Below are 6,865 nucleotides of genomic sequence, written 5' to 3'. Positions count from 1 at the left end.
CGTAGCGATTCTGACGTGCAAATCGATCGTCGGAGCTGGGTATAGGGGCGAAAGACTAATCGAACCATCTAGTAGCTGGTTCCCTCCGAAGTTTCCCTCAGGATAGCTGGTGCTCGTACGAGTCTCATCCGGTAAAGCGAATGATTAGAGGCCTTGGGGCCGAAACGACCTCAACCTATTCTCAAACTTTAAATGGGTGAGATCTCCGGCTTGCTTGATATGCTGAAGCCGCGAGCAAACGACTCGGATCGGAGTGCCAAGTGGGCCACTTTTGGTAAGCAGAACTGGCGCTGTGGGATGAACCAAACGCCGAGTTAAGGCGCCCGAATCGACGCTCATGGGAAACCATGAAAGGCGTTGGTTGCTTAAGACAGCAGGACGGTGGCCATGGAAGTCGGAATCCGCTAAGGAGTGTGTAACAACTCACCTGCCGAAGCAACTAGCCCTGAAAATGGATGGCGCTGAAGCGTCGTGCCTATACTCGGCCGTCAGTCTGGCAGTCATGGCCGGTCCTTGCGGCCGGCCGCGAAGCCCTGACGAGTAGGAGGGTCGCGGCGGTGGGCGCAGAAGGGTCTGGGCGTGAGCCTGCCTGGAGCCGCCGTCGGTGCAGATCTTGGTGGTAGTAGCAAATACTCCAGCGAGGCCCTGGAGGGCTGACGCGGAGAAGGGTTTCGTGTGAACAGCCGTTGCACACGAGTCAGTCGATCCTAAGCCCTAGGAGAAATCCGATGTTGATGGGGGCCGTCATAGCATGATGCACTTTGTGCTGGCCCCCGTTGGGCGAAAGGGAATCCGGTTCCTATTCCGGAACCCGGCAGCGGAACCGATACAAGTCGGGCCCCTCTTTTAGAGATGCTCGTCGGGGTAACCCAAAAGGACCCGGAGACGCCGTCGGGAGATCGGGGAAGAGTTTTCTTTTCTGCATGAGCGTTCGAGTTCCCTGGAATCCTCTAGCAGGGAGATAGGGTTTGGAACGCGAAGAGCACCGCAGTTGCGGCGGTGTCCCGATCTTCCCCTCGGACCTTGAAAATCCGGGAGAGGGCCACGTGGAGGTGTCGCGCCGGTTCGTACCCATATCCGCAGCAGGTCTCCAAGGTGAAGAGCCTCTAGTCGATAGAATAATGTAGGTAAGGGAAGTCGGCAAATTGGATCCGTAACTTCGGGATAAGGATTGGCTCTGAGGATCGGGGCGTGTCGGGCTTGGTCGGGAAGTGGGTCAGCGCTAACGTGCCGGGCCTGGGCGAGGTGAGTGCCGTAGGGGTGCCGGTAAGTGCGGGCGTTTAGCGCGGGCGTGGTCTGCTCTCGCCGTTGGTTGGCCTCGTGCTGGCCGGCGGTGCAGGATGCGCGCGCCTGCGCGGCGTTCGCGCCCCGGTGCTTCAACCTGCGTGCAGGATCCGAGCTCGGTCCCGTGCCTTGGCCTCCCACGGATCTTCCTTGCTGCGAGGCCGCGTCCGCCTTAGCGTGCTCCTCCGGGGGCGCGCGGGTGCGCGGATTCTCTTCGTGCCGAAAATCTTGTAACTTTTGCAGCTGTATACGCCTGTAGTGAGTGCCACCGCAGCTTCACCACCAAGAACGGTCTCGGGGTCCATCGCCGCCGCCAACACCTTGCGGCCGCCAACGCGGAGATCGTCACGGAGAGGCATCGCGCGAGGTGGACGGAGGAAGAAGTCCTGTCGCTCGCCAAGGCAGAGGCCGAACTGTTCCTCGAGAGGGACGCCCGGTTCTTCTTTGTAAATCAAGAGCTCATCAGGATGTTCCCCGACCGAACGCTTGAGGCAATCAAGTGCCGACGGCGGCAAGCTGCCCACAAGCAGCTTGTCCGCCAATTCATGGAGGCGCTTGAGATCGGTCGGGGGGAAGAGCCGGCGTCCCGCCGGGGAGCAGCGAGCCCGCTGCCTGACGCGGGCGAGGCCGCTGCGCCGCCCGTCGACGCAGCCGAGGACTTCGCGGCCGACACCACCGGGCCGCCGCCGGAGGGGCCGACTGACGCCGCCATCTGGGAGCATCTGGCGGGGCTACCCGCTTCCGCCCAGCGTTTCTCTGCCCTGGATCGTGTCATAGGTCTGGGGCGGGGCACGCCGCCCGATGTCATCCTGGGCATGCTCCCGGATGCCCTTGCGTCGGTCGGGTCCAGAGGGGAGAGATCGATCACCAGGACACAGCGGCCGCGCCAACCATCGAAGCGGCCGCCTGCCGCGCCGCCGACGCAGAAGCGCAAGCGGCGCCGCTGGGAGTACGCGAGAACGCAGGATGCCTTCCGACGGTCGCGTGCACGTTGCGTGCGCGGCCTCTTGGATGGCACCCTGCTCCAGCCGCCACCTGCCATCCCTGGTCTGCTGGACTTCTGGGCGGACCTCTTCACCAAGAAGCCCATCTCCACCGCGGGCTTCATTCGTGACCGCCTCCTCCCGCACTCGGAGCCTGTCGCTCCCGAGTGCCTATGGGGGCCGGTCACACATGAGGAGGTCGCCGCCGCGTTGCCGCCCAGGGGATCAGCAGCCGGGCCGGACGGCCTTACCCCAGCGGAGTTGCGGCGCCTGCCGCACGAAGTCCTGGTGAAAGTGATGAATCTCTTCCTTCTGGCCCGCGCCCTTCCGGAACGCCTGCTTCGCGCGCGAACGTCCCTTCTCCCGAAGACGGCTGCACCAACATCCCCCGCTGACTTTCGCCCCATTACGGTCTGCTCGGTGTTGGCGCGGACCTTTCACAAGGTTCTCGCGTCACGCCTGATGCGCGCATGTGCTGTGGACGAACGTCAGCGGGCATTCATCCCTCGGGATGGGATGTTGGAAAATACCTTCATCTTGGACACTGCTCTCACCGACGCAGTTCGCTCCTGCCGCTCTGTCTTTGTGGCATCGATCGACGTATCTAAGGCATTCGATTCGGTAGATCATGCTGCCCTTCGCCCCGTGCTGAAGGCGCATGGCCTGCCGGATTGTTTTGTCGAGTATGTCGAGCGGTGCTACGAGGGCAGCACGACAATGATAGCGGACGGCGCCGGCGTGGGCGTGTCTGTGCAGCCAGCACGGGGCGTTCGCCAGGGCGATCCCCTCTCCCCCCTCCTGTTCAACTTTGCGGTGGACTACGTTTTAGGCCAACTGCCCTCCCACATCGGAGCTCGGATCCTCGGTCGCAGAGTCAACGCTGCGGCCTTTGCAGATGACGTCTTGCTGTTTGCAGCGACCCCGAGGGGCTTGCAGTCCCTCATCGACGCAGCTACCGCAGCCCTCGCCCACCTGGGGCTGCAGATCAACGCCCGGAAGTGTTTCACCCTCGCCTTAGTCGCGTCAGGGCGCGAGAAGAAGGTGAAGGTGGACAGCAATGTCACCTTCACAGCAGGCAATACCACCATGCCTGCCCTGCGTGTGGGTGAAACCTTCCGGTACCTGGGGCTGCAATTTTCCACGGCGGGTCGCTGTGTCTTCAATCCACGTCGCCACCTGGTGGAGCAGCTTGACGTCATCTCCCGAGCTCCGCTGAAGCCGCAACAGCGCCTCCACGCTCTCACCAACGTACTTCTCCCTGGCCTGTACCACGGGCTGGCCCTCAGCCGCACCCGGGTGGGTGCATTGAAGTCGGCCGACGTCACCATCCGGGCCGCCGTCAGGAGATGGTTCCGCCTTCCGGCGGACACCCCCCTGGGATACTTCCACGCTCCTGTTGCCCAGGGGGGCCTCGGCATTCCATCTTGCCGATGGATGGGTCCGACCCTCCGTCGGTCCCGTCTCCTGGCGCTGAAGAAGATAGGGCCAGCCTGCGACGGTGCAGGCATGGATGAGGTGCAGCGTGAGATCGAGGTGCTGGAGCGCCACCTAATGTGGGAGGGCCACCTCCTCAAATCGTCAACGCAGGTTGGGGAAATGTGGGCGGCGCGCCTACACATCGCCATTGACGGTGCGGCGCTGTCATCTTCTGCCGCCGTCAGTGGCCAACATCAGTGGGTCGCCGACACCAGTCGCCTGCTATCTGGGCGTGAATACATCGACGCCCTCCGCGCCCGCATCAACGCCTTCCCTACGAAGGCACGGCGCAGTCGCGGGCGGGAGGCGGACACCAGATGCCGCGCGGGGTGCCAGGCCGTGGAGACCGCCAACCACGTACTTCAGGCTTGCTTTAGGACGCACGGGTCCCGGGTCAAGCGCCATGACGCTGTAGTGCGTTATGTCGCCCGTGGACTCGCGCAGAGGGGCTTCAATGTCTCTGTGGAGCCCCACCTCCGAACACCTGAGGGCATCCGCAAGCCTGACGTGGTGGCGGTCAAAGACGGCATCGCCCGCGTGGTCGACGCCCAGATAGTCGGAGACCACCTCCGGCTCGACTGGTGTCACTCCCAGAAGGCGGCCTACTACGACACGCCGTCCATCCGGCGTGCCATCTCCAACCTGCACCGTGACGTTGAGGAGGTGATTGTGTCCACCGCGACGTTGAACTGGAGGGGTGTATGGTCTCCAGCGTCGGCGAGGGATCTCGCCGCCTTAGGCTTCCGACCCCGAGAACTGGCGGTGCTGAGCACTAGAACACTACAGAGTTGCTGCAAAAGTTACAAGATTTTCGAGCGTATGACGGCTCCTAGCCCGAAGCAGCGTGTCGGCGTCGGCTAGGCTGCTGGTTATTTTCTTCGCCTTGACTCCTGGGGCCTATCCACAGGAGGAATAAACCGTCTTTGTTCTTCCTTCTCTATGTCTTTAATTTGTGTTATGTTGTTTCTTTTCCGCACGTATATATATGTATATTTGTATGTTAGTTTTAACACCTTTTTATTGTGGTAACGCCCTGTAAGTCCCCACCTCGGTGGTGGACATGGCGTGATTCACCTGCCACATACAATATGTATATATATGTGTTATTCACTTGTTGAATAAAGACGGCTGTTGAATAGCCAAATGCCTCGTCATCTAATTAGTGACGCGCATGAATGGATTAACGAGATTCCCGCTGTCCCTATCTCTCAGGACGTGCTGTCAAAGAATCTGTAGATCGTAGTTCGATCTGTGTACCGAAACTGGTAGGCGACTGTGGTTCGATCTGTGTACCACGACAGTGGTTCGATCTGTGTACCACGGCAGTTGGTACTACTGCCAAAAACAATATCAGTTGGCAAAGAAACTGCTACACTTCCAGCTCTATCACACTCTTTGTAAGAGTGGGATTTGACGCTGGACAAGTAGGAGGGATCGTTGCACCCATTTCTCGTGGTCAGCGAGATATTGAGTGTGCATACAGTGCGTCTGCCAAATACTGCTTGCAGAATCGTGCCTTCTCGCCGCAGGAGAGCTGTAAACTGTGGAAAACGTAAGTGCTTGCTTATGCTGATTCTTTTGTAACTGTTCAGTTAAATGTTTTAACTATGGCTTCTGTTGTCGACGAGGAAGCAAATGTACGTAGAGATACTAGTGCAGGTATGAAAATGAGCACAGTAGAAGACTATTATACCGACATCTTGGAGTTTATTGATGAGTGCATGACCCCAACTAAAAAAATAACCATAAATGTGATGAGTGAGTTGCGAAACAAGCTTTCAATGTGGGCATTGTTCCAATCTAGACTTGTTGGTAGGAATGAGGAGCTTACAAAGCAGAATGAATGGCTTCGTGACACTCTTGTAGAAAAAAGTGATGGGATTTCAAAAGAAATAAAAACTATCAAGGAGGAAATTCCGAAGGTGCCTGTACCTTCTTTTGCAGAAATTGCAGCAAGACCAAGTGCTAAGGCTAAAATAGCGTCGGCCCAAGCGAAAACAAACAATACTTTATTTATTAAATCAAAAGATGAAGGAGATGCAAAAACTACAAAAAAGAGATTCACAAGTCTGCTTGATCCAAGGAAGGAACAAATTAAAATCAAAAATATGCGTGCAATTAACAGTGTGCTGATTGTGGAAACCGAAACAGCTGCGGATATTGAGAAAATTGTTTCAAACAGCAAAATTTCAGAAAGCTTGAAGTGTGAGGCCCCAAGGAAGAAACGACCTCTCGTCATTATATATGACGTACCAAGTGACATGGATGGTCAAGAACTACAAGAAACAATTTGGCAACAAAATCTCTCAGACAAAATGACCAAGCAAGAATTAAGTGAGGAAATGCGGCACTGTTTTAAAACCGGCCCCAGAGGGAAAACAGAAGTAAACCATGTCTTTGAAGTGAGTGCACGTGTGAGGAAAACGCTGATTGAAGGGAAACGTGTGTATGTTGATTTTAGATCACTATCAGTAAGAGATTACTTTGCATTTAAGTGCTTTAAGTGTCAAAATTTTGGTCATAAAAGTGCTAAGTGTACTGCAAAGGCTTCGGTTTGTTCACACTGTGGCGAGGAAAACCACCAGAAGAAAACTTGTCCAAATCTTAGCAAGCCAGCAAAGTGCATCCCCTGCTCCTCAAGAGGGAAATTATGTAATTCACCAGGTCCACAATGTCCGACTTATCAGCTTTACTTACAGAGAGCAATTCAGAGTATAGATTATGGCCAGTAAATTGTCACCATACAGTAAGGTGTTCATACCTCTTAGTGAATTAAATTTAACAAATAAGTATCAACAAATAGCTGATAATAATTTGAGGAGTAAGAAACGTAAGCCTCCTTCAACGAGGCTACGGAACTGGCGCAGGGCGATGGAGTGGAGGAACATGCTACGTAATAAGAGACAAACTTTTGATACCATGCAACAACAAGTTCCTCAGGCACAAATATAATAGGGAATACTAGAGGTTTTAAGCAACGAGAAAATGTAAATGTAGCCACAGAAGCAAAAGATTCAAAAATCATAGATAGTACGGAGACATGTGTATCCTTGGTGTCACGGGAGACTGAACTTTCACTTCACCTACAGGACAGTGTTGTTATCTCCGGTGCATCCAGTGAG

The sequence above is a fragment of the Schistocerca americana genome, unplaced genomic scaffold (assembly GCF_021461395.2).
Source record: "Schistocerca americana isolate TAMUIC-IGC-003095 unplaced genomic scaffold, iqSchAmer2.1 HiC_scaffold_294, whole genome shotgun sequence".
In the NCBI taxonomy this organism is placed as follows: domain Eukaryota; kingdom Metazoa; phylum Arthropoda; class Insecta; order Orthoptera; family Acrididae; genus Schistocerca; species Schistocerca americana.
The sequence above is the reverse complement of the archived record's forward strand: the minus strand, read 5'-3'. Positions refer to the sequence as shown.